Source organism: Hyalella azteca, unplaced genomic scaffold (assembly GCF_000764305.2).
Source record: "Hyalella azteca isolate HAZT.00-mixed unplaced genomic scaffold, Hazt_2.0.2 contig16486, whole genome shotgun sequence".
Taxonomy (NCBI): Eukaryota; Metazoa; Arthropoda; class Malacostraca; order Amphipoda; family Hyalellidae; genus Hyalella; species Hyalella azteca.
The window spans coordinates 129,336-142,250 of NW_025946307.1; the positions used below are offsets into that span (position 1 = coordinate 129,336).

The 12,915-nt window shown below is 40.8% G+C and overlaps 1 protein-coding gene across 1 annotated transcript in view; it reads right to left on the minus strand.

Annotated features, from left to right (window-relative positions):
- LOC108673864 overlaps nucleotides 1-10,410 on the minus strand; it is a 29,354-nt gene extending 18,944 nt beyond the window's left edge. Inside the window, exon 1 of the mRNA XM_018161743.1 lies at nucleotides 9,513-10,410. The gene's annotated coding sequence lies outside the window, so the exon portion shown is untranslated. The remainder of the gene's footprint in view (nucleotides 1-9,512) is intronic.
- Nucleotides 10,411-12,915: the final 2,505 nt, after the last annotated feature.

Below are 12,915 nucleotides of genomic sequence, written 5' to 3' on the forward strand. Positions count from 1 at the left end.
GGAAAATTGCACGTGTGCAATGCACAGCTAATGTCAGCGATCGCGTGCACTTCCTTCCCCTTCAGCTGGAAGCTACAAGAAAGGAAGTAATGCTCTGGAGAAAGTGTGCGGCCTAAATGCGTACAAGCTGAGCACGGGACAGGGAGAGCTTTGAGTTGTGCAGCCCAGTTTCTTTACATAAATCAAGCGATTAATACATGGAAAGCAAATGCTCCTGACGAGACATGTTACGCTTGAACAATAATCACGATCATGTAATGCAAACCACCAACATATAACCTCAGAACTGAATCTTACAAAATCCTGTAGACGAAATAAGGAACGACACACACACCGCTGCAGCGTATAACTTTGCCATCACCACAGTACGTGAAGTTGCACTGAAAGCCACCATACTTAAGAGCATCATTTCAGAATCACGCCATATTGCAGCGTTTTATGATAACTATTATTAAATAATAAAGTTTATTAAAAGATCTACATAAATAGAAGAACGTTTAAAAGATATCGACGCAGAAGGGCGTGACGACATGGCGACGCACCTGTTAGACATGCGCGCTCGTCGAGACCATTTCATGCTTCGTTGACACCAGAAGACGCAACTCTGTCTCAACAAATTCTGCAACCAGAGTGAGATATTTTTTCCAAGGATTTCTCATGAGCATCCGTCTTCTTAAATGTTTTTTTTTCTACTATTAAAGCTTAGAGGTGAAACTTCAGAACTTTTTACTGCCGACGACACATTCATCACGAAACGGACGATCATACTCAAACGCTCAAAGAAAGTCTACTTTGCAGCGATATTTTGTTATCAACAGAAAGATCAAGACTGAAACGTTCCTGGAGGATTCTGGCGACTCGCGTCATGCGAAGTTTCTTTCGTACATTAAATTTCGGTTACAATTTTTCCATTTAAATATTTTGGGGGGAAAGCTCTACAAAATTTTGAATGGTCATAAATCTGTCCGAAGAAAGGTTTGATAGAATTAAGCGAACCGTTATTTCATGACCATTGAACGCTAACCTGAAAATTTGACAGTAACAATTTTGCATGAAAGCTGGAACTGCAGCTTTGAAGATGCCAAGATATTTCTGTGAAATTGTAGGATTGGGCCGTGTTTACTGAACCGAGCGGAGTTTATTGGGCCCGCAAAAATATCCCGAACTCCTCGAATATATGTAACCCTTTGGGATTTGAAGGATTATGTGTAAAATATTAATCACACGATTTGTACATGGAAAACTTGTCGTATAGGAATGTCACTCAAAATGATCGATTCTAAACTAACGATTTTCGAGTTGACCTGGTGATTGAAAACGGCAAGATTGGAGCAGAGTAACTTGTGCGACTCGAAACCCGCGGCTATAGTTGCGAAAATTTTTGTCGAAATCGGCGTAGTGCACAAGTAAGTAAGGAAAGTAAGATCGAAGCAGGGAGTTATGGTTTGGAGGCTTGCAGCTAGCTGCGAAATATAGATAGCCATACACATAATAAATAATACTAAAAAAGTATTTACAACATGAATATAATTATGGCCGTAAAGGCGTGAATTAATAATTTCGTTCCGAAACACAACTCTTTGAAGTCATGCACTAGGTACTTAATCACGCAGCTTATACTAGCCCCCCGTTTCAAATAACTGAGTGTTTTGCAAGTTTAACCAATCGTTTAAGAATTTTCTCGCCTGATCGCCCCTTTTAGTGTTCTTTTGATAACCTTTTAAGTGCTTTGGTACCAATATTAATAAATCCGTTGTTATTTACTCGGATATCTTCTTCTGTGGTCACAAAAAGGTTTCAAAACCCGACAGCCGGTGGGAATCGACCGCCGATATGGCGACCAAGCTGGCGAATTTGTAGCATAGATGTGGCCAGGTGGACACGACGCGGTTCACTGCCTTGCAACTATGCAGTGATGCAATGATGAGATGCCCTGCAGTGAGAGCCACCCGCCCTGAACACTAACAGCTTGAATTGCACTTCGAATAACTACCGTATAATTTGAAATAAAACAGCTGTTCCGATATTGCCAATGAAATCGTAGTATAAAATAATTAGATTTTTTAATTAGAACAACTGGATCATATGCATTGATTACCAGATGAGTGTTAATTACACTGGAATAAAAACCTGTAATAGCTCTTCCGACCTCTCTGCTCGAGGTTAGTCAATTTCACGACTTCATTAGTAAATTTTTTTACGGTGGCCAAGCTCCACAATAAGAGTTAATAATAAATTATTTTGGTGTTAGATGCTTTGATGTAACATTCGATTACGTAACTAATATCAAGCGTAACTCAATAATCATATCTATAATACTAACTTTAGAATGCCCATTCAATTGACCAGACTAAGCATGATATAGTATAGACGGTGAGAGAAAAAAATTAAATTCAATTCGAGACTTCTTACTTAAAATTAGTATTTTAAGTGAGAGACACAAAACCTGACGACTCTTTTCAAATTACAACTTAATCAACGCCATATGAAAATATTCACCAACAGGCCTCAGCAAGAGATGCACAGAGTATTGCCAGCAAAAAAATATGTCCCGCATAAGAGCAAATTTCAAATTTTCTATCTTCAAGATGGGGAACTAGAGTGGGTTGCATGATCGCCATCAAAATAGGGACGTTAGAAGGCCGCTTGGGCAACAGCCTGCGCTGCATTCATTGCTCTGATAGTTTCTCCCGGATTCTGAACCTCGCATCATTGGAGAAGAATCCTCTTGTAGTTCCTTGTCATTGTTTTGAGCAGGATGCTGGCCTCGCTTATTTGGCAGGGGCAGCATGAACGCAGTTATGAGGACACTCTTACTTAGTTGAGTGCAGCATGAACGCAGCTGAGAGGACACTGTTACATTGTTGAGTGCAGCATGAGTTCAGCTGTGAAAACTCTCTTACATAGTAGAGTGCAGCTAAGGAATGTGAGACCTCCAAAATTGTGACGAATTACAACGAAAGGAGGGGGAGACTGCAGGATTCCACCATACAACAACCGTGCCGCGGCCAGAGTACAGACTCTTCGTGAGGGATCATTGTCCGTGGCAGGACCGAGGCTATTTAACGCCTTACCAAAGGTGCTGAGAGGAGGGTAGTTTACCCTTCCACTTCCAAGAGACAACAGGATAAGTTTCTGAAGAAGATCCCGGATTGTCCAGTCATGGGAAACTGCCCTCAGCAAGTGACAAACAACAGTATCTTGCATCAGCTGGCCCAAAGGAAGGCAAATAGACGGAACATGCAGGTTCAGCGTTTCATCTGGGACCCGAGGGAATGGTGACCTGCCTAGCGGCGACTTGGAGACGGAGGTCGACGAAGGCGGAGCATCAGCTTGGCCATGGACTGAGGAGTCCTAAACTCATCATAAGATGAAATAAGGTCGTAAGGTCATCATTAAGGCGTGGGGACACCATTTTATACTAGAGTGCAACAGGAGCGCGCAGCTGTGAAGCCACTTAATTACACATAATATAGAGTGTCAGCTGTGAGTAATTTGTTAATGAGTAGTGTGCAGCATGCGTTTATCGTTCCAGATGACGGCAATGCATAGTTGTCAGTTTGTTTAAACAAATGACAACAACCGTGAATGTTACGATTAATTGGGTGCTGCAGTTCAACAGTATAATCAATTTCATAACTCTCAAGGTTGACATTATTTTGACATTATCAAATCGACGTTCCAGCCATTAAATGAACATTGGATAATAGAACAAAAAAATAGTAAAAATGATACTCCTTTGTATGGCAAAGACAAAAAAATTGTGTACGCTGGTAATTACACAAAAAGTTTGCAATGCTAGGCCAGGACGTCGTGGTCATGCATCGTGAACATGTTGTCCACTGCACAACGATGGCTGGCACATGCGAAAGTTACGAGTCAAGGATGGAGCTGAAATTCTACGACTTTTTCTTGGCATGAAAGAAGACGCAGTTGAACATCTCTGCATAAGTAATTTAACTGATTGTTAATATGGTCAGTGTAGCGCAACTAATTTGCAGGGTGCAATAGACAACTATTTACAAGTTGACCTATACAGCTGCTCACATCAAACTTATCCTATATAGTTGGTCAACTTTTCGCAATTAATAATCAAAATTTTGCTCATCAATCATCATCTCCAGTTCAATAAATTTCGATACTCTCTCTTATCCCTCACACAAAATTGAGAATTTTAGTTTAAATTTAGGATTTAAATTGGCAGGTTTATTTTATATGGTCATAAATTTTGCGTAACTGGCATATCGAAACGCACGCAGAATCACAAGGAATTTAAAAGCAAAGAAAACGCCAAGAAAATTCTCCATATCGATATTTAAAACGTTTCGGAGTCCAGCTCCATCATCAGTGAATTTTCTAAGCGTTTTCTTTGCTTTTAAATTCCTTGTGAACTTGCGATATAAGCAGACTGATAATATAAGAAACGCAGAATGTCCGGTAAAATTTCGATACGCCATTTTATTACTGGATTTTCCATATTTTCGATATTTTACTGGAATGTCCGGTAATTCCAGTAAAATATCACCATCAAATGCTGCTGCTAATTACTGAACACAAGCGAGGACGGTAGACCTCGCAACCAAACCTGCATTTGGTGGTATCCTTAAACGGCTTTCATTTAGCCCACAGCGCACAACTTTCTTGTTCGCAGTAATTTCTTGCTTGCTGCGTCAAACGATCAGAATTTGTTTCACGAAACTTGCGGTGGGTTGCAAGTATGGCTGAAATTTATTTTCAAGTTTAGAAATGAGTATATGGCGAACAGTTTCAGTTTTGAGCGAGAAAGTTGCGGTGCACCGGTGACAATGGGACAGATGGACGTCTTGGGACAACTGGCATTCCAAACGTTGGCCATGCTGTAGCGGTAGAAATAAGCCATACATTAATATTTGCTTTAAGGTTTCTGCCCGCAGGCCCTGCAGTTAGTCGATGATATTTAAAATGCTCTGAAATATTTCAAAGTGTGAAACACATAATTGAGCATTGGAGAGATTCTGGAGAAATTTCGCGTATACAGTCCAAATACTACCTACGCATTAATTAACATACAGCATTAAATGGTCAGACGATGAGCAATGATACTAGACGTGAATAGAAGCCTGGCGTTTAAAAGTCGGAAAGCAGGTAGAAGGCATAAAAAATTCAAGGATCCTCGAAATGACCATGATGGGATAGATATCCTTCACCCAATTAGTACACGTACGGATGCTTCCGGAGTAAGATGTGGTCATGTACATTTTAAAACTACACACAGCGTTCCAAGTGCAGCCCGCTACAATGGAACGCCCATGCAGTATGCGTAATCTCTGCTGGGATTTTTTTATAGTAAATTTTCAACCGTTAGATTTGCGTCTAGTATGCTACATCTCTCCTGATATAGTTGTTATCCTTAGCGACTACGACATCATCTTGCATGCATTCATCATAAAACCGCCAGTACACAATGGACTGGGACAACCGGTACTTCAGTAGCCAGGGAAAACCGGTACCTCAGTCGCCTGTGACAACCGATACCTCAGTCGCCTGTGACAACCGGTACCTCAGTCGCCTGTGATAACCGGTACCTCAGTCGCCTGGGACAACCGGTACCTCAGTCGCTTGGAACAACCGGTGCCTCAGTCGCCTGTGACAACCGGTTCCTCAGTCGCCTGGGACAACCGGTACCTCAGTCGCCTGGGACAACCGGTACCTCAGTCGCCTGGGACAACCGGTACCTCAGTCGCCTGTGACAACCGGTACCTCAGTCGCCTGTGATAACCGGTACCTCAGTCGCCTGGGACAACCGGTACCTCAGTCGCCTGTGACAACCGGTACCTCAGTCGCCTGGGACAACCGGTACCTCAGTCGCCTGGGACAACCGGTACCTTAGTCGCCTGTGACAACCGGTACCTCAGTCGCCTGTGACAACCGGTACCTCAGTCGCCTGGAACAACAGGTACCTCAGTCGCCTGTGACGACCAGTACATAAGTCGCCCGCGACAATTGGCACTTAAGCAGACGCGATGTTTATTGCCGGTTACCTGTCACCTAGAAATTTTTTACTATACGTTATATAGTAGCTCATTATCGAGGTATGCATGCATCGACGGGAAGCTTTCGTAAGAAAATCAGATGAGTATGGAGAACGGATGCGCGTTCTTCAATTAGGCACACTTTAATAATTTATGAGCAGTGAAACAAACCAAAAACAGCGACGCTCATCAAGACAACGGAGGCTACAAGAAGGTTCCGCTTTGAGGCTACGCCACGCACGGTGCGCGGTGACATACTTATGACGCCGTGACTTTCCCATGGGAAAACTTCGTTATTTCTTGAGACATAATTATGCAAGTTTTATCGCAATTAAGGAATCGGTGAGCTTCCTACACGGACATGCATTACATAGAGAACGTTTGATGAGGTTGGCAGCATTTCCTACACGTGATAACGGTAAGAAGAGCAAATATTGGATTTAGTATATTTTTAATATTAAAAGTTTTCTATCATCGTAAACTTCACATGTAGACGCACACAACAAAAACTTTACAATAGATGGAAGCTGCTAGAGATAATAATTATTTTAACATGAGGGAGAACGATAAATAAGATGCTTGTATATTTTAACGCGAAAGAGAGAGCAAGATAAGCAGCACGTCAAACGTTGTTCTCTCTTTATTTACTGCGCGAAAGAAAGGTAAACAAATCTACATTTATTTTACAATGATAGAACAAGATTTACAAATGAGTCAGCATTTCATTCCATACAAGCCAGCAAATTAAGAGTCCGCATTTTCAACATAAAGCTAGAAGGCATACTCGTACTACTATGTGGTGAATAACTCTTCGGAAGATGAATAATATTCAAATTATGGTTATTTGAATTCACTTTCAAGGAAGGTTTAATCTTACTTTGACGGCAGAAGCTCTCGACCGGATGAGCATGATCGCTCGTCAGGCTCGCTATCTGCCATGCTGTAGCTCCAAGAGATACTAAGCCCTCATGACGGCGGCTTGCAGTGATAGAACTAATTAGTGAAAACTCGTCATGCATAAGTCGTCGCACCTCATGCCATCACACAGGAGCTTTTCCATCTTCCTCACGCAACAGACTTGTCGAAGATTTTCAATGCAAGTGGAAGTGGCAATTCTCGAGATGTTCTCTGCTATGACAGCTTGCAAATTTGTTGTCGCCATTCCTAAATAATCAGTTGAGATAGAGGCAAAAATAAGAAACGTTACATTTTAGAATTAAAGTAGGGCTGATTGAGAACACCAGTTTCAAGTAGGCCCAATAATGAAAAAATGTTATTTTGCACAAAGTAAATTAACGAAAAGAGCTCAAAATGCAATGTATTCGTAAGCTGAGCATGTGTAATGATGAACCGTTCTTAGCACATATAAACACCTTTAGAAGAATCCTAAAATATCCATTTCAGAATTGAGATATTGATTTGAACTTGAATTTAAACGCAGATTGAATGAGACTTGAGAAGAACTTTTCACGGTGACGCTAATAAATCAACTGTGATTGAATAGGGGACTAGGAAAAATTTGCAGGTGAGCTCAACGTAACAATTGAGATGATATAGGGACAGATGGCGCGACAGTTGTTCAGAGCGAAGAATAAATGAGCACCGCAGCCAGCTTAATGGTCCCTAATGTATGTAGAGAAGACAGTCGGCCAGCGATAACACACCCCAAGTTCATCATAGTAAATATCTGCAAGGCACATCCGCAAGGTCGGGGTTCATTAATTGGGAGAGCCTCTCAGATCTGCGTCGTCGTGATAACAAAATTTCAAACCTCTAGCAGGGGCAAACTGCAGATGATGATTGTCGGCGTCGCGTGGTTTCCTCCACTTCGGGCTGAGAGCCGACAATGTTGCGGATTGGAGTGCGTCCTTCAAATTAAATCAAATTGCGGATGCTACGACGATAGGCGAGATTGCCAACGTTCAAGGACTGCGTGGATACATGCTGCTTCATTATCATCAATCAAATATTTTTTAATGGCGAATCTGTTTCATCCCTTCAGTTAACGCACGCATTTATTTTAGGTTTTCAAAGCTCATGACGATATTACGAGGTCAAAACATTTAGGCGAATTCAACATGTAAAGTTGTGATTCAATTAACTTACGTTAATAATGTTTCAATTGAGATTGGTTAGATATCAATATTGGTTACAGTGTCTAGAAAGATTTCTTTGGTTAAAACACTTCAAAAATGGAATCACAACTTAGTAATTATGTATTTAACTTTTTTGACATATCAGATTTTTTAGCAAATTAGAAACATTTAACCCTGCGCTACGTTAAAAACCTTCTGGTAACATACTCTTGACATTTGAATTATTAAAAAACAAACCTCACAACGCATATTTTCCTTCAATCGAAATAGAATCGCCCATCCAACGCTTTTCCCATTCAACGTGTGCCCCTCCAACGCATCCAAGTAATTGTGAAGGAATGGATTACTGTAGTCAATACGACGATGAAACGCGGATATTGATTATGAAACACATGATTATTGGGACTGACGAGTCAGCAGGCGCAAGACAAACTTGCAATTGGCAAATTAGCGTCAATTCTGTCATCTTCCGCCCATGGTGATCTGAGGAGCGCGTGACACGCTTTTACAGAGAGAACGAGTGCGTGACGCTTTTTTTTATTTCGTGATGTCTTCCATTCGTGCGCACTGCGCATTCCGTTGTTCATCGGAATGTACATTCGCATCGTCCATCATCGCAGTGTTTTTGCATCTTAAATTTTGCATTTGCATTTGAATATTATGGATCATTGCTGTGTTGCCGAATCAGGGTTCTCTGTGCACCAAACCATCGCAGGGCTGATCACTGAGCGTGTACAGTGATCATCGTTATGATGAAACCTTAACAAATGACGCGTGTTATGTTCTGAATATTATTTCATAGATATGATACACGTATTTTCAGAAAACAGAAAGAGTAATCTTCTGGGATCATAACCAAGTGCAGTTTGTAACGCGTATAACGTGATTAAATAAATATAACGTACATTGATTATACTGTTTAAAATCATATCTGTATCATTTTCGCAGCCTATTTTAAATTATTTAATAATATTATCAATTTCACCTTTTAAGAGAAGAACTTCAACTACAAACTCCTGCAATTGAAACAATTAGGTAAACATTTGCAAGGAAATAGAAACTCTACATTCAAACGAGGTTAGTATGCAGTGAGAGCCAGCAGCGAGTGTTTCATCGAGCACGCCTCGTGTTGGCCTAACCTTCAATTGCGAGTATCACGCATTCACGCTTATATATACATACGAGTATAAATAAATATACCTAATGGGCGTGCATTAACACCATTGAAAATATTGATGTGTTTAAGGTGCTCTAAACGAAAGCTTGGCGGTAACAGGAACGTTGCTTATTTTCACGAGGTGATTTAACACCAGGTCGAACAGCTCGTCAGAGGACGATGCAGGAAGCCTTTATCTAAGAAAGTAGAGACAGAGAAAACGATATTTGAAAAAATTTAATGTCTCACCTTCTTTAAGATAAAAACATTGTCGATACTCGATGCACACTTCCTCCGTTTCTATGCTCCGCACGTCCAGAAGAACGAGAAAACCGTCGTATTGTTGTCGTCCGAAAAGTCAGCACGTTCGACAGCTCACAAGTTTTTCAGTGAAAAGAAAAATCAGATTGTACAAGAACACAGCTATCTCGTTCAGATTTCCGAGACAACCAAATACCTACACTTGCATGCTCACGTAATGGATGAAGGCATGATGCGATGAAGGTATTTGTGCGCAATATTATAATTCAATTAGGATTGACATTCTTTTAGGATTCTTTAGGATTCATTCTTTTAGGATTGACATAAAGTCGGATGACATTCTTTTCAATGCATAAGGTAGAGGGTTAGTGCCTGGAGACATCCCTTCGAGAAGAATGACTCTATAATATCTAATTTTAATTTGACACTTTTTATTTGCAATATCTTGGAGACACGATTCAATAATATGAAGACGAGAATACTATTTCAGGGTCTACTGCAACGTTTGCAAGTGTGTCAAAAATACCTCGTTCCCAAATGGAATCTGATCGCTTAAACTCCTGACACATTATTTCCAATGAAACTCATTAACTAAGAAATTTGTCAAGCAAAGCTGAAAAACTCCTTCGTTCCTAAAATTATCACGGTTATCATGTTGAGTTCAATTTTTTTGCGAAAAAAAAATCTCGACAAAAATAGTAATATTGGAATAATTCAATTAGGAGCCATTGAATTAAGCTTGAAAGCCACACGAGATTTTCACCATTTAGCCGTATAACTCAATGTTTGTGTATATCACTCAATGTTTATCTCGTGTCAATCGGTTAGGTTAGTGCGGGAACAACACATATGAGCCGTCACCGGTCAGATTAACAACAACCTAATCAACGTGGCGACCGCCGAGCCACTACGGAGCAGCGCGCTGCACACCCGACGACTGCAGGCAAGGAATGACGACGCTCGTCGCTTTCTTAGCAGTTAGGTCAGCTACTAGGGTCTGTGTAAAATTAAACAGCCCCTTGACGCTCGATGGCATTGCACAAACCAAAATATTGCGCAATAATATTGAGCTTCTACAAGCTGCTGTAGATACGACTTCCAATCTGCCCAAAGGGGAATAATCTTCAAAGTTGTCCAATGCTTTGGAATATTTGGCCCAGTTTTGATTTATTCTGATAAAATCCGCACGAATATGATATTAACTCGGCCGAACGGCGCTACCGCACTATTGGACGTGAATAGACGGCAGTTTATCAGTTGGCAAAGGCAGGGGCAGAGAAATACACGGAGTTCTAAAAAACATTATTTTAGATTCGAGAAATAAATATTCAGTTAAATGCAACACACAAGAACGAAAGTCTGTTTATATTATTTATAATGTAAAAATATTGTTTTCACTTATCTAATCGTTCGGTTTCATATGGGTAGGGCGACAGCAGTTAAAGCAGTTACACTGCGAGCACCAAATTGCCGACAGTTAATATAGACAAGGTGATTATTATTGTTACATTCCCGCAGTCACAAAACTCGATCATCGACTGTATTCGAGAGCACTTTTTTTATAAAATGCATCTAAATATAATTTGGGGGACTCTTAGTTAGACGCTGAAACATAAGGCACGACCTACGGTAAACTAAGACACGACATCCATCAAAACACTTGATCGACTAACGGCAACCCTTGTGGCCATTGGCCAAGTCAGTCCATACGAATAGCATTGACGTTCGTTCATAGATCAGTAAACAAAGGGATAAACTATTTCAAGATGCAGCCCATGCATGCGTCCGGCTAATAGAAGGCAGCCGCGCATGACAATCACTAACAACTTCTCTTCTTGCTGCGCTTCTCCGCTTTCTCTTCACTTTTAATTCCACTGATGCGTTCAAAAATCGAAAGCAGTTTCTGCACTTGGCATTAGAACGCTAAACGCTTCAGGTGCTTCAGCTGGGCAAAACGGAATCAATTCGTCGTGAAATAACATAGTTTAATTAAGCATAAATTTATCGCTGCTCGGTCGGTGAAGAATGGGTATCATGTATACTATACAGAGTTAGTAAAATATGAGCTGGCATACTTATCCTATCTTTCTTAAATTACCTTTCCGTATATTAAGACAACTATGGGAGGAGTGTTGTCTGCCACGCGAGCTGACAACCGCCGGCGAGTTGTAATGCTAGGACTGGATGCGGCAGGCAAAACGACAATTTAAACTTGCATGGCGGGATATACTCCAGAGTTCACCGTTCCCACTTTAGGATTCAACCTCGAGTACATCGAAGTAGGTCCCTTGACCCTGTAGGTGTGGGACGTGGGTGGTCAGACACGTTTTCGTGATATCTGGATTTAGTATTTAGATGACACGACGCACGCAGTCATCTTTGTCGTGGATTCGTCCGATCGCGAGCGATTTCCAGAAGCTAAGTAGGAACTCTGGAAGCTCATCGAGAACAATAGCCTTCAGAAAACGCCACTGTTGATTTTGGCGAACAAACAGGATCTTCCGAACGCCGCCACGCCTTTTGAGATGGCTGAGTGGCTTGGAATGATGGACGCAAAGTGTCGAATGATTTACAACCTGCAAGTGGTTCCAGTCGTGGCCAAAACTGGACAAGGCGTCAAAGACGTAAAAAACTGGCTTCAGGCAGTGCTGAGATCATAGTGAAGAATGCTGTTTGGTGAAACAATCTCAATTTGAAATTATTCATGAAAATTACATTAACATTTTGAATTACAATGTTCAAAAGATCTGATCATGATGTAATCAGGAGAAATAAGAAATTTGAGGAGTTTAGTCTGATGTACAGAGCTGTAAATAAAGCTGGAGGTCACTAAAGTTACGATCAAGAGCGGAAGGGACATCATTAGTATTATAGGACACTTCGTGATTGGGTCGTCATGTGAGGAACCAAATGTCAAGTGAAGAAACCTGATCCTTTTGATTCTGGATATTTATGTATTTATGTGGCCGGAGCGTAACAATGATTACGGAAACAAAGTTCGATAAACGATAGCAATGACGTCCAACTTGCAAGTTTCAGAGATACTAAAATAAGCCGAAAGCTAAAAGCGATTACTGTAACTTGGTCTAGACCCCCAAATTCTGCATTTGTATAAATAAAACGAAATAAATGACTAGACTCCGTTTACTCCTTAACGCGTAACGAGCTAATGACAAGTCACCGAATGTCCGCAAGGTGTTTTAATCTAATTACTGCATTGCCGTCATAATAGGAAAAATACTTATTATAGTAAAACGTTTACTAAAAATTTATGAGTTTCCTTCCTTTACGAACACGCCGTCAACTTTAATACTAGACAGATGCATCTAATGCATTTCAATACAAGTAACGCTGGCCAAATAATTTCTTAATGAACATCAAGGCAATAAAT